We start from the raw sequence: 16,422 nt of genomic DNA on the forward strand, positions 1-16,422 counted from the left end.
GACGATGCGAGTTTTCCAGGAGGACAGGTTGATTGACACCTGTCTTTAAATGAGTTCCAGTCTGAATTTGCTGGAAAACTGGAAGGGTTGTTGTGAGTGCCGAGGCAACGCTGGTTTATTCCTGTGTTGGAGGTGTGTGTGTGTGGGGGGGATGTGTGAGGGATGTGAATATGGGGATGTGCTAGGGGGTGTTAAAGGGGATGTGTGTGAGGAATGGGAAGGTATGTTAGGGATGTGAGGATATAAATTGAATTTGTTTTTTTAATTTTACCACAGACAGCTACTAGTTTATTGTGCACCCCATATTCATCCTGTGAGCGGTAACGCAAAAAGGATTACAGAGTAGAGGTCACAAAGGATGTTTATCAGACCCCAGTAGAGGAAATGGTGTGTGTGTGTGTGTGTGTGTGTGTGTGTGTGTGTGTGTGTGTGTGTGTGTGTGTGTGTGTGTGTGTGTGTGTGCACGCGCGTTAGTTCATGGTTGGATAAGTGGTTTGTTGCTTTGTGTTTATGTGTGTGTTTTGGTGCGTGGTTGAGTTATTTGTGAGTGTGTAGGCGTGTAGTTGTGTTTTATTGTCCTGATGGGAGGGATGGTGTGTGTGTGTGTGTGTGTGTGTGTGTGTGTGTGTGTGTGTGTGTGTGTGTGTGTGTGTGTGTGTCGGATTTTCATTACATACAGTATGTTTATGTAAGAAGAGAGAAATTTGTGATCACTTGTACCAACTTATTTCACCTGATAATTAAACACCCTAACCTTCTCTTGGGTAAGTTAGGTTTGGTTAAGTTAGCGCTGGTTAGGTTAGGTTGAGTCTGGGTTGGGTGTTTTAATCATCAGGTGAAATAAAGCTGGTACCTATATTCTTCAAGTAATCAGAAAGTTATTCAGTATGAAACTTGAATACTCTCCTCCGTCGATTTCTGTATCATGTGCTTCCGGCGACGCTCAGTATTTAACAATGACAACCAAACTCATTCACCTGAGGTTTTGTCTTGAGTTTACACTGAACACATACGTAAATTTACCCTGAACACGTACCTAAGTTTACACAGTATACTTACCAACGTTTACACTGAACACTTGCCCGAGTTTACACTGTACATTTACTCGTTGCGGAAGGTGCTCAGTGTTCACAGTAACAATAAAACCGGTTTATACACGACCTCTGCCATTATATCCACCCCCTCCTCCCCCGCCCACAACCCTCGACCTCCTCCTCCTCCTCCTCCCCACAACCCTCGTATATGATAGCTTACACAACATGACCCTTATCTAGTGTATACTGTTTATATATGTTAGATGAAAGTCGCTAAGATGATACTGATGGTCAGAGTGGAAAATCTTTTCTAGAAACATTTTACTTGGGAAGGAAATTTTATGATGAGAAACTTGTTCCTCAGATACAGACGAGAAATACTTGGTGGTTGTGTTCCTTGAGGGCTGTATATAGTTATTTACCTCCTACGTTATCTCTCTCTCTCACACACACACACACACACACACACACACACACACACACACAAAATGCAAACGACTATCGAGATTTTTCCTCTTGCAAAAACAAAAACAAAACAACAAAAAACAAGGAACGTCATCATGTTAATTCATGATAATATTCAGCAAATTAGACCCGTATCCCCAGCCACCATTTTGGTTCTGCTTATCGGTGCATTCCTCTTGCATCTGGCCACAGCTGCTGAAGTAGTTTCACCTGCTTTATGGTAATGGCAAGTTAGCTCAATTTATTTCCCCCAACTGAGAGATGTGAGTCCCAGGCTGGAAACACAGTGTAGTAGGAGGGGACTGGGGTCTGAGGAGGAGGGCTGGGAGGTTGGGTCAAGAATAAGGGCTGAGGGCTGGGATGGGGGCTGGTAATGAAGTCTTGTGGATAGTGAGGAAGCTGGAAGACATGGGATGGGTTAAGGCTGAGAGAGAGAGAGAAATCATTCCCTAGCTGACTAATCAAACCAGAACGTAAGATATAAAGTCAACAACATCAAAACCTACAAGACACATCAAAATATACTGTATATATAAAGGAAAATATATAATAATAATAATAATAATAATAATAATAATAATAATAATCCCAAAAGACGAGACGAAACACACAAGAAGAAGAAGATAATAATAATAAAAATGACCAGTGATTATTAACCCAGAATAAAACTTACCCGAAACACTTGTACCTCTCCCCACCTTTTTTTTTTGACCTCCCGGACACGGTAACTTCGCGCTTATGGTAATTACCCGCGATTCTCCGCCCTCAAGATAATGACGGTGAAGAAGCTCCGGCAGGTAGTGAGGGAGTCAAGGATGAGACGAGGGATTACATGGGAGAAAAAGGATGTTGTTGTGGGAGGGGATTTATGGGGGATTATTTCTAGGGTTTTCTATAAGGATTTTTTGGTTTATATTTCTGTCAGTTCGTCAGATTTTATTTCAATATATTCTTTAAAATCTGTGAATGTTAATCCTTATTGGGGATTAGAATTGGATTACCTGAATATTTGCTCCTTCGTCAAGTCTATTTCACCTGAAGACGAACTATCCTGAAGCTAACATAACTCTCAGGTAGGGTTAGGGTGTTTATTCTTCAGGTGAAATAACATTAGGACCCCGGGGACGAATCTTCAGGGGTAGGGGACGAATCTTCAGTAGGGGACGAATCTTCAGGTGGGGTGGAGACAAATCTTCAGGAGGAGGGGACGAATCTTCAGGGGTAGGGACGAATCTTCAGGTGGGTGGAGACAGATCTTGCTAGGAGGGAGGGACGAATCTTCAGCTGATCCTTAAATATTCACGGTGTTGTTCTGTCGTTCCTCCACACACTCGTCCATCCAATCGTCGGAAGATATTACAAAGAAGGAGGAAAAATAGTTGATATTCGTTGGTACATCTCTCTCTCTCTCTCTCTCTCTCTCTCTCTCTCTCTCTCTCTCTCTCTCTCTCTCTCTCTCTCTCTCTCTCTCTCTCTCTCTCTCCTCTCCATAGGGTCAAGGAGAAATAGGAAGTCATCACCTTTGAGAATTCTTGTTGTTTTGTGAATGTCTTTGTAGGGAGGGGGGGTTAATAGGAGGGAGGGGGGGAGGGGGTTAATAGGAGGGGGGGGGGGAATTAAGTAGGTGTGGTAAAGAGTAGAGGGGAGGAAGAGTAGAATATGTAAGACCACGAAAGAGAAGTTAAGCAGAGATAGAGTGTAGAAGAAGAATATAAGAAAGACGGAATAGAATAGAAAGTAGAAGTGGATAAAGAGTGGAAGAGGAGAATAGGGAAAAAATGGAAGAAAAAATATAAAGGTGGAAGAGAAGTAAGAGGTAGTCAAAGAGTGTAAGGAATTGATGGTGCAATTTGTTGGTTGTAGAGTTTGGCCTCGGAAATCTGACCCTTGTGTGTTGACGCCATAAGAGCGAAATTTCAGGAGTGTGTACCCCCCTCTCCCCCTCTCTATATCCCCCACTCACCCCCTCATCCTCTTTCCCTCTGCCCTCACCCTCCCTCTGCCCTCACCCTTCCCCTCTCCCTTCTCCCTTCCCCCCTCCTCCCTTATCTTTCGCCTCATCAACTTGTCAGGATAAAAGATAACCAATATGGACTGGTTAAATAATAGATTGCAAGATGGTCCAGATTAAGTAATAAATTGCTAGAGGTTCGCTTTTGTTGCCGTTTTGGAGGCTGGATTGCCAACCCCTCGTTTTTCCAGCCATCATTTGTTATAGAGATACATCAGGGCTTATGGTCCTCCTGCCGGGTTCGTAGGTGGGATAATTCACGTCTTGGCAGCAGGAAGAATCGACCTCTTGCCAGGAAGTCCTAAGGGTCGGGATCCGTAGGAGTGGAAGGAAAAAAAAAAGGCCAAGAAGGAGTAGCAGCACCGGATATGGGATCTAAAGTTTCCTGGATGAATTATAATCCTCTCCATAACCCTTAATGAAAGACGACCTACACTTCAAAGGCTCGTGAACTGGTCATTTAAGCTGTATGTTATAATGATAAATCGGGGCCTCTGTTGTGGCCGTGTGTAAGCTCACTGTATAAGCCGGGATCTGAACTTTCAAAGACTCGTCCAAACAGGTGCCCTAACGAGAGACAGAAAAACGCTGGTAATTGACTCATTTACGAAATAAAGATGGAAGCTAAAATGGCTTCTAAATTGCAGAGAGACTTTGACGACCTGAGACAGGATGAAAAATAACTTATCTTTGAGTTTACTGGTCCAGGACGAGGTTGTCACACACACACTAGTGGATGGTCAGGCCAGAAGATCAGTGAGTTTGCCGTCTGCCTCGCTGGACACCACAGAGCGGTGAGTCTCCATAGTTACCAACCTCCCAGCTGTGTATCCTCCGTATCACTCGTGTATAATGATAATTGCATTGTTATGGTAAAAAATCGCTGTGTTACGATCCCGAAATGGTATCACTTCCTGCGCGTATACACCGGCCCCTTAGCGACGCCCCCGGGCACTATAGCGCCTTGGGAATAATGACGGTTTGTTTCTTCTTAAAAGTATGAATTATTCATCAAATTAACATTACAAAGTTGCAAGAGCCAGAGACTGAAACACCTGGTTGTTCTGTCACACCCTCCGTTGTTTACTACACCATCTCTGATCCCCCGAGACAAAGTGTGGGGGGTGGAGGGGTGACGGAGGGCGCGTGTGCGAAGAAATGTGACATATGGACGAAGGTTAGTGATGGCGGCGGGACGAAGGAAGCCAAGAAGTGCCCTCCTACTGCCACCAGTGTTGCCACCCACACAGCACGCATTATTGCCATATATGCACCCACTCCCTCATTGTTGTAGCGAATAAACCAAACCTCCCCCGACTCTGCGTCCAGTCACTGTTTTAATAGGATCAGATAATAAGAACACCTTGTAGGCACACCAGCAGAGCGTAAAGGAAGCCAAACAAGGTTATTACGCTGAAAACATTCGCCAAATTACCGAGAAAAAGGAAGATTTGAGCCGCCAGACCCGTGATCTTGACCCAGGCGGCGCGAGGTCAAGAATGTATCACAAGAAGCCATAATTAGCGTGTTCCAGCGACCACTGAACTATGTATACAACAGCTGAACTATGTATACAGACAGTGAAGTAAACGTTGTAATGTTTTCATTTGTTTGGGGAACCGGTTATCATCATTCATAATTCTGTGAGTACTGTTGTAATAAACCTTCCTCATGTTACCGTGTACTGTGGAGTAATTGTTTGGATTACTCTCTCTCTCTCTCTCTCTCTCTCTCTCTCTCTCTCTCTCTCTCTCTCTCTCTCTCTCTCTCTCTCTCAACACAGGCTTACGGTACGATCCTTATATTATGTAAGAACAACAACTGGCAGATAATACCATTTGTATCTGATCCCCGGCAGGTAGGTCCGTGGGTACGTCTAGCGAAGGTCCACATAATTCCTTTGTACTGTACCTGACGGGAGGAACCTTATCGGCCCCGCTGTGAGGGTACATCTAGGGTATCATGCCCTCCAATACCCACTAAACACAGGTGCTCTAACGTAAGACACGCCCACTTCCTTATCAGAGGCCATCGCAAACGAAGTCACTTGTCGCGTACCTTAAATTTGTCTGTGATGCGTGTCAGGTGTGTTAGCGCTGTTGGATTACCTTATGATTAGACAACACAGTTTATTTTACTTGATTATTAAACATCTTAACGTTTACCTGAGAGGGTTGGGTTAGGTTAGTGTGTTTACCATCAGGTTAAATAAGCTGGGGCGCCAATTTTTCTGGTGATTTAAGCCATCAAAACTTGAGCCCATAACCCCCCCCCCCGATACACCCCAACTGGCGTTCCCCCGCAATTATTTGAACTTGAGGCAGGGCGTGGAGCGAACCCCAAGGTCACAGGTACTGAGGGCGGGGGCTGGGGGCGTGGTGGTGATGGTGGTGCTGTGCTGGCGGCCACACTCTCCTGTTGCATGCTTCTGCTGTTGCTGGAGGCTCTCTGCTCCCTGTTCCTCTTGTTGCCTGCTGTTGCTTGCGACTCCCTGCTCCTACTGTTGCTGGAGGCTCCCTACTCCTGTTGGTGGCAGCTCCCTGCTCCTGTTGCATGCTTCTACTGTTGCTGGCAGTCTTAAGCGCTTGATTCAGCCATTAGTGTCTTTGACAAAGTCTTCACTTTCACTGCTTCTTCACCTACTTGTGTTACCATTACCGGTGACACTGTTGGTCGCGTTATTCTTGCTGTGGTAAATAACGTGGCCTGCCCTTAGAGGTGATGTGACGCACACTGCCCCCAAACAAGGCTCAGTTTACAGACGCCACTATCAACATAAAGGCCACCTATCTATGTGTTGATAATAGTTACGATAACGCCTTTAAATTTTACGGGTTTTGAAAGAATATTTGAAACAGAATGTATTTATTTTTATACAATCTACTGCAAGGTAATAGGTCCTGTGGCTGTGTTTATGGTGTAGTCAGCCTCTCTGTGTGTGCATGTTGTTAAATAAGCGTCTAACATTCTTCTTATGGTTTACATTCAAGGAGGAATCAAATTCACGCGAAATACATGAAAAAAAATGAGTTATTAAACGAAGAAAAAAAATGTACCTAGAATATAAACAAAGGCAGCAAAATGGCAAACACCAGCGTGACGTCATCTGAACCTTACAACGTCTGATCATAAAACAAGTCCCAGTTTCTCACCTCAACACACGCCTCTGTTATTACATCAGTAGTGGGTAACTTATGACCCATCATTCTCTAAAAAGGAGGAGTATAATGTGAGTAGAAAGCTGCAGTTGTGGCCAAAAATTACGATCATATTTGACCAGCGCACGTGGGAATTCACCTCTGGTACACGATACAAGTGGCGGTCGAGTCTGTGGGTGGATAAGTGGGGGAGGAGGTGAGCGTCTGTGGGGGTGGGGTGGGCGAGGAGTGGGTGGGGTGGTGAGAGAGAGAAGGGGGGAGGTAGGAGGAGGTGGTGGGCGTGTGTGGAGTGGATGGGGGTAACGGAGGATAAATGGGGGGAAGGAAGGAGTGGGGGTGAGGAGTGGGGTGTGGTGAGGGGTTGTAGGTAGTAAGAGAGAGAAGGGGGTAGTGGGAGGACGGTAGGAGGGAGAGGGGGTGGGGGTACAGGTAGGTAATGAGGGGTGGTCCAGGTGAAGACAAAGCTACTGTTGCTGCCGCAGCTCATAGATGGCGTTGCAAGTTCAGCGGCGTCGCCCACGTCCCACCGGCAGGAGGTCAACACGGGGGTTCTTTTGCCCGCCAAACCCTCACCTCTCCCCGTCCTTCTTCCTCCTCCTCCCCCGCTCCGCCCATCCTCCTCCTCCTCCCCCGCCTCCTCTCTCCTCCCCCCCCATCTCTCCCCACCCATCCTCCTCCCCCCTGCCCCACTCCTCTCTCCTCCCCACCCCTCTCTCCCCACCCATCCTCCCCCATCCTCCTACCCCCCTCCTCCCCCGCCCGCCCCTACTTCTCCCCCCGCCCCTTACTCCTCCTCCCGCCCTACTCGTTGTGGTTAGCGAGGGCTTCCGTGGGTTTCCCGATGTTGGTGAGGGATAATCCTTGAGGGCAGTTTGTGTAGGTCGTTGTGATGTTTGTTTTGGGGTCTCTTAGGGGTGTTTATGTCAGCTGTTGGTGTTTGTTTTAGTTGTTGGTGTTGTGTTAACTGTTGGTGTTTGTATAAGTTGTATGATACCAAGGGGTGTTTTAATGAGGAGGGAATATTTAGTGTGTGTGTGTGTGTGTGTGTGTGTGTGTGTGTGTGTGTGTGTGTGTGTGTGGGTAAAATACCTAATTTGATTAAACATCCGTCTCATTAAGTACTGTACAGAGAGTAACATATTGTACACATCTATGTAATTAAGTTCTTTGGGATGTTAAATACCTTCAGTGTTGGGAGGAAATACATGATGGAATTCAATATTATTCAACTTTAAAATTGTATAAAAAACAAAAATTGTAAAGGAATATTACCAATGTAAATTTTTGTAGTGTATGTAATATTACAGTCAGAATGATCACACTAGAAGAGAATTTTTTATTTTTTTATTTTAATATCGTTCTCTCGGTAGCAAAGGAAATATATATATTTTTTTTACTGAAGAACCACACGAAAAATAATTCACTGCTCGCTACACCTTTTATTTCTTATCACATTTCTTCATCGTGTCAGTCATTTACTGGCAACAAAGATACGAATATTTATATATAAGTGTGTGTGTGTTTCCTCCCACTGGCACCTACCAACGCAGCGCTGTTACACCTGAAAAGAGATACGACTAAAAATACAACGAATAAATGAGTTTGAACATAGCATTCTCGCCTACTGTATTTTATTTAGTAATATTTTTTTTTGTTTCCTCGCGTTTAATAATGATTTTAAGTTTGGTTGTTAGGTATCTCTGTAGACCATGAGAGAGAGAGAGAGAGAGAGAGAGAGAGAGAGAGAGAGAGAGAGAGAGAGAGAGATTTTGTATATGTTATAAAAGAGAAATAAATATTTTAATTATATGTTAATTCAGTATTAAAAAAATATACACTGTCTTTGATGTCTCTGTGGCTCAGATATATAGAAACAACAACAACAACAAAACAAAAACACTCATAAATAAATTCCTCTAAACCACATGAGAATTTTTTTTAGGGGGTAACAGGACCTGACCCTAAAAAAACAGAAGATTCCCTCCGTCATCGCCCTCGTCAGGATCGCTATAGTGTAAAATATATATTCATACATGTTTTTCTCACTCCCTCACGTCAAAGAAGATGAAGGAGGATTGAAGTTTGTTATAAATATATGAGATAAAATTCTTAGAAGGGGAATCATGGAGAATATGTCACTTTGGGTTGACACGGGGACAGAGAAAGTGGATACATTAATTATAAGTCACACAACATTGGTCTTCGTAAGGTGAGCGTTTATGGGTGGAGCCTTTTTATGAACGTTTTGGGAGGGATTATATAAACGGCTTCGTGTGTGTGTGTGTGTGTGTGTGTGTGTGTGGCGGGGACATCCATCGACGTACATGACCAATATTTGTAGGTCTTGTCCTCCCTGTATTCCCTCTGCCCTATATGTCGTGTATGATAACATGTTGTAAGCCGCTTATCTTGCCTAGTCTGCCGTATTACGCTCTCTAGAGACACTAAGCCCCTTTCCTTGAGAGACTTAAGACTAGTTATTTTTTTTCTCTTTGGGCTATATATACTTTCAGCGTGTGTTACAGTGGTATAGTGGTATGTGTACATTGCCTACCTAACCTAACCAATCAACTTCACCTAACTAAGTCATTCAATCATCTTAACCCCACCTAACCTAACTTAACCTCACTTTACCACGTTCGTCTCTCAGGCTAAGTTTGGGTTTTGTTGCTGGAATGACAAGGTTGTCACTTACTAGAGACGAAGTTAATGCTCACAGGTCAGGTACTCGGTTGTACACACACACACACACACACACACACACACACACACACACACACACACACACACACACACACACACACACACACACAGTAGTCCATTCCCCTTTATCTGCTTGTGATCCAGAAGGCTTCAAGTTAACGTTTAGCAATGCCTCCTCAGTAGCGTCTGGCCGGAAATTCCTGATGGGGTGGAAACTCTAATAACTGCAGACCACAGTCGACCCGGGAGAGCTGCAACCTTGACTTGTGGAAGAGTAAAAATAATAATAATAAAACAAATAATACAGTTTTTTACGAAATATTTAAACGACTGCCATCAATTAAGGTCTTATTTTGTGGTATATTATTCGTGTTTGTGTATGGCTGTTAGCCCGTTTGTATGTATGTATGTATAACTCGGCTCCTTCACCTCCTTTAGGTCTCTATCAACACCGTAACCCGTGTCCTCCACTCTCCTTAGGTACCTAGAGCGTTGTTGCATGACACTTAAGGGCAGCGTCCTAAGGGTCAAACTCCCCAGGAATACCCGTAGGTGGTGACGAGAGAGAGAGAGAGAGAGAGAGAGAGAGAGAGAGAGTAAACTATTAGTGAGAAAGATATTTGTTTGGTTTTAGGTAACAGTGAGAAGTGTCTGACATGGATTTCTTTGCTAGATGTGTGTAAGAGTATATAGTCCACGGGCCTCTGGATCCCTCAGGTGCAAGTTTAAGCCCAGAGCTGTATAAATTCACGACCATAATTAATGATTTTGGTTGACATCTTACAGGTGTTGTCGTCAGTAAGAGGATTATTATTTTATCTTTACAGAGCCATTAACAAAATAAATACTACATCATTCTGAATTATACATGAGCCAATATGTTACTAAATTGTAGAGAAGTAGAGAATAGAGAATTAGACTGGTAGGAGAATGGCAATGATGAGGGATGGAGAACGCGAAGAGGAGAAGGAGAAATATAAAGAGGAGGGAGAATAGTTTAGTCAGTCACCTAAAAACCAAACCACGCAAAAACTCGACTCTACGCCGCCTTTAGGGGATTATCAACCACCACCTTCAGACCCCCTCATCTACCCCCCCCTCTTTCCCCCCATTTCCTACCCTCTTCCCCCTCTCCCCCCTCTTTCCCCTCCTGCCCCCGTTTCCCCTTCCCTCCCCTCCAGCCCCTCACCTGTCGACGCTTCCCCTGCAGTCAGACCTGTCATTATCACCACCACCATCATCTTCACCTTATTATCGCTCTCTCTGTCTACCTATCCACTTCCTTTAGTTGTATTTCTTCTTCCTCTTCCAATCGGTATTATCGTTGTTCTTATTACTCGTGTTATTATTCCTTTTATTTATTATTGTTTTTTATTTTCATCATTATCGTCATTTTCATCTAAACAACTTTCGTCATAGTGAAGTAATTAGTGTATATACCTGATTTTTTTTTATAGTTTTATGTCATTATTATTATCAGTAACACGTCATCATTACTGTATCTTACATTAATGCTACCACACTGTCGTCATCATCATCATCATCATCATCATCATCATCATCATCATCATCCCTTCTAACAGTATCACCATCATTATCATCCTCATTGAATGTATCACCCTATCATCATATACATCACCATACTTTCTCACACCATCACTAACAAACACATCATACTGTCACCATCTTCATCACCATACTACCCTAGAGTATCACCACCATCACCACGGCGCCTCACACCACGATAATCACACCATCAGTACAATCGTATTTGCCACTCATGTTATTTTTTTTTTAGCCGCTGCACCATTATCCCTGTTATTGTCGCTATCTTAATCACCACCATTATAGCGGCGGCCCCATCATTACCATCCTACCATCACTACAACCCACTACCATAACCACCATCACTACCATTATTGAAACCCTATCGTCACGACCTCCCATTGACTGTGAAATTTCTCGGTGTGTGTGTGTGTGTGTGTGTGTGTGTGTGTGTGTGTGTGTGTGTGTGTGTGTGTGTGTGTGTGTGTGTGTGTGTGGGGCATTATCTTCACCCAAAGTTCACTATTATCACCACTAATGATTCTACCACCACTCTGGCTGCGTGTAAGGCTACCGTTGTCTACCATCATCATCATTATCACCATCACCACTACTACCATCACCACTACCACCATCCACCCACCTCCCACCATCATCATCACCACCAGCAGCAGCATTATACCGGGCCATTGTTTAAGCATTATTTCACGTTGTGTTTTCATAAAGAGCCATTGTTTTGCTGGCCATTGAGTGTGTAGAGCAATAATCACAACTAATACCAAATGAATGTCGACATTAATACGCGGCTGAGGTATGTAAATAGTGCACACACACACACACACACACACACACACACACACACACACACACACACACACACACACACACACACACCATACATTCCCAGTATTCTTAATTGTAGGGACAGATGACATCACTCAACATGAACACACACTATAATCTCGTTGACTTCATATATCACGTTGACTTCATATTATAGTTAAGTTCCTACGATGCTTTATGAAACCAGGTCAGCTGTTGTTCAGGTGTAGGTCAACGGTAATCCAGGCAGTGTTTTGTTCAGTGCAATTCCTCTTGTAATAGGGATTTGCACCATCAGGTTATACACGTGTCGTAGCCTCAGCCAGCAGTGGATAGTGGTGTGCTTTATCACCTAAATGGTTCAATGGTTAGAGTTCTTAAGCACTATTCACTTTATTTAATCACTATACATCTAAATGATCTCCAATACGGATATATTCCATGTATGAACCATAATGAATAAACATATATACATAATTATACATGGATTCATAACATACGTATTTTCTCGTGTATATTCCGATGCACCTGTGAATGTATTAATGACGGTGTCTATCACAGGTGCCATTATGTACAGTGTCGTGTCCCTGGAGAGTGGAGGGGGGGAGGGGTTACGAATCTTATGAAATATTGTAAACGATTTTGTAATTAGATTAGTACTGTGTCCCGGTGGCTGCGATTGTTTATCTAAAGTACAGTTATGAATAAATTGAAATATAACTAAGAGGATCTACAGGCACTAGGTGGGAGATGTACACGTATGTACGCTGATAGGTGCTCACATGATGACTCAAAGGCATATACATACATGAATATGAACGTGTTATTTTAGAGGTTTTCTGCGCGCGCCCACACACACACACACACACACACGTTTACACTTCACCGAGTCAATCTACACAAGTCGCCCCAACTTACTAGCCAGAAACGATTCGCAAATCACCACCAAAACATCCACACTATAATCTCCGCCTTGTACACAAACTGTCGACCTCAGCATCTCAGAATATATCCTAATATATTTTTTTTCTCTTGGTCGAATCGCTGCACCGTCTGGTCTGCCTCCTGGCGAACCGGTCTCACTCGGTCACTACCTCCTCGCACACACCTTGTCGGACCGGGTCTAGAATCCTCTCCTTATTTTGGTCAGGAGCACGGGCGTCGTTGTGTCCGTCCGTCCGACCGTCCGTCCGTCCGTCCGACCCGCCCCCAGGAGTTGTTCACGGCTGCTACCACAACCATCCTCAGCGGCAACAACTCGACTTTTATAAACAAGTTTTCTTGGACTAGCGACGGCATCATCACCTGTGGCGGGGACGTGTTTACCTGCTGACCTCATGTTTGTAAACACCGGCCTCGGGGACATTATGTTCAAGAACTCAATATAAAAAAATGAAATACATAAATATATATCTCTCTAATTATACACAAGAGAGACAGTGAATGTGATACAGACACAAAAGTTGAACTGTTTTTAGTGACAAATGATACAGAGAGACGATAAGTGAACTGCTTGGTGTATAAGTAGGGAATGAGATTGAGAGTGAGTGAGTGTATGTCCCAGTAGTGAGTTCTTACATTATTTATTATTATTATTTTTAACGTTGAGTTCGACACCCTTTGAATTTCAGGCTGAAAAGTATTTACCTCTTATATTAACAACAATTACTGGAGAAAAATGAACACATGATCGTTAAATAAAATGAAAGACACATGGGCAACACTAAAAGACCACGTTGGGACATCACACAAGAAGTGGCGATGATGCACTACAAGTTCTCTCTATTTATTGTTAGTGTAAAAAAGAAAATGACCTCGACCGTGAACCAGTTGCAAAGACACTGTAATCATGATCGTGTTTAAGACGTGGAAACGACCCTGCCTGGCTCAACCAAGTTAAAAGAGAGGGAGGAAAAGAGAGAGAGAGAGAGATAGAGACTGCATAGAGAGAGAGAAAGAGAAGACAGTTAAGAAACAGATAGATGAGAGAGAGATAAAAGAGAGAGAATATATATATATATATACAACACGAGATGGACTCACTTTCATTACCTCTCTTAAGAAGAGAGCACCAGAGCTGGGACAAAAACTGACCCCCCTCCGGCCTGACATAAAAACCAGGGCGGCCACAAGGTAAGATGGGGTCAACAGCATCGTGTGACAGCGTGCAGGAGGAAACACACGGTGATAAAACATAGAGAGAGAAAGAGATAAGAGGGAGATGACTTTTTAAGAGAATAAGACACAGACAAAGATGAGAGAGAGAGAGAGAGATGAATCCCTTTTCTGTATCGGATTATGGAAGATCTTCATTTAACACGTGCTATTGCCCTTCAGACTTGTTATTGCCCTTCACGTGCTGTTGTCCGTCACACGTGTTCTTGCTCGTCACACGTGTTATTGCCCGTCAGCCATACTTGTTATTGGTTTTTAGACATTCTATTGTCTGTCTTGTGTGCTATTGACCATCACTAGTACTATTGTCAGTCACACATGCTACTGCTGGGCCATGGAGCAGGAAGGGTGTTAAAGAGAGGATGGTGATGAGGTGTGACATAAAGATAATAATTAGACAGGATAACAACACAGGTGGGAAGGGACTCTTACTGTTTACAAACATTGGCAAGACGTACGAGTGTGTGTGTGTGTGTGTGTGTGTGTGTGTGTGTGTGTGTGTGTGTGTGTGTGTGTGTGTGTGTGTGTGTGTGTGTGTGTGTGTGTGTGTGTGTGTGTGTGTGTAAAAGAACTCCGGGTTATAATTGTACCTCAAGCGTGTAAATATCCCTGATGAATCATTCCTCTCCGCTTATGTCTCTTTTTAACTAGATGAATGAACGAGGTATGTGGCACCAGGTGTACTTTAAGACTACCTGTATAATTAAAACACAGGTGAAAGTGATATTTTAGTCGACACTTTGGTGTAGATCAACTACCACCCACTTAAGTACGGTCTAGTACATATAAAATTATATTGTCTTGATTTTTTCTTGTAAAACAATTCCCCCAAACTCGTCCAGTGAGATTCCTAACTGAATGACTTTACTGTGGAGGTGTTCTCGAAGGTTAATGAGGAGCAGCGAGGAACTCCAACCTTGTAACAGTCTGGTCGAAGTAATGCGAGGAATCGAGTCTAGTTGGGATTAACACTGAGAAGGCAAGGTTGACCCCAAGACACGCGGTGACCCAGTTCCTGCAGAGGGAACAAAAAACGGAATCCCTTGAAGACGGTGACTTATGTGGGTTTAAGAAAAATACATATCCCAGGATTAAAACCTTCACTACAGGGACGATACGTTTAATATTTTGAGCAACATCAGACGATTTTATTCAGCACAGAGGGGGGCCCGTACACAAGGGGTTAAAGCCTCAGTAATACAGACATAACCACCGACTTACATTACCTATCATTAACCACATTTACGTAAGTAGTGAAGTCATGGTAAATAAAGCTTTAACTCACTTCAGTCACTGGTTTTACGATGACAAGATCAAAGGTTAATCTATCCTCGTTCCAGGAATCAGATCACTGTAATCAAAGGGGTCAACCTATCTCACGCAGAGGTTAAACAAATCGGTGGCTAATCCTTCTTCCTCAACAGGTAAGAAGGACTATGTCTCAGGTGGGATCTAGTACAGGTATTGCTATTAATTATTTCTGTGGTGTCCAGCAGCTGAATTTGTGCTGGAAAACTATTTAATTGGACAGTTAATCCTCGAGTAATTGTCATTGCTGTGTATTAATTGGAATCTGATGGGGGTGGGGGGGGGGGAATCAACCACCGATAAATTTCCCTTTCCATCAGTTTTAACTTTTTAATTGTTGCTGTGACGGAGAAAATCGAGAGTTGGTCAGACTACATTATTACTTGATACTATTATTAGTATATATTTTTTTATTTTTTGTGTGGTACGAATATAAAGTAACTCTTGCTTTAATGATAAAACACCTGATAAGACAAATCCCATGTGATATTAGTCTTTAAAAATCTGAATCTGTGAAATCTGTGATAAAATAATCCGTTTAAATCTCAGGTGTTATATTGAGTCTTAATGACGGGTTTTAGTATTAATTGTCTCGGATATTTTATACACCATTTCTTGCTGGGTTTCTGGTATCAGTTCACCTGTAATGAAGGCCACAACACAGGTGGTTCTGCTACACTCCTCAAGTCGCCACCATTCGCCTCAACCAATATTAACCTTTGTTGCTTTAGTTCTTTGTTCTGTTATATTTAGGATACCCCGAACTGTGTTATTTTGAGACAGCCTTAGAAATGGTCGGTCTGAAGGCTTTAACGTTTGTTCTTTCACTTCAATAACATTTTGCCTGGCATGTTTCTCACAATACATTATATATATATTTTTTATATTATTGTCGTTTTCATCCGTAAACATCTTTTATATATATTCCTATAAGAATCACCATTTATATTAACACAATTAAATAAATAAAAATGGACAAAGAGACACGTAAATTAATTAACAGTGATCGTAAAAAACTTAAACACAATTGATTCACAAATCCCGCGACCACAGGGACAGGTTGTATACACTAAGGTTAAACCTGTCGGTGATATGTGACACCAGACTCACGTGGCAAGCAGACTCCTGCCTTGAGGTGACTCGTAAATTCTGTGGTGGAGTAGGCGAGGGAACACATGAAGATTAGACACCCTAGCTTATT

General features: G+C 43.0%; 1 protein-coding gene across 1 annotated transcript in view; it reads left to right on the forward strand.

Annotated features, from left to right (window-relative positions):
* Nucleotides 1-16,422, forward strand: part of LOC121865842 (nephrin-like) — a 121,365-nt gene that overhangs the window by 46,138 nt on the left and 58,805 nt on the right. The gene's annotated exons all lie outside the window — the stretch shown is intronic.

Source organism: Homarus americanus, unplaced genomic scaffold (genome assembly GCF_018991925.1).
Source record: "Homarus americanus isolate GMGI-L3 unplaced genomic scaffold, GMGI_Hamer_2.0 scaffold6164, whole genome shotgun sequence".
Lineage (NCBI taxonomy): Eukaryota > Metazoa > Arthropoda > Malacostraca > Decapoda > Nephropidae > Homarus > Homarus americanus.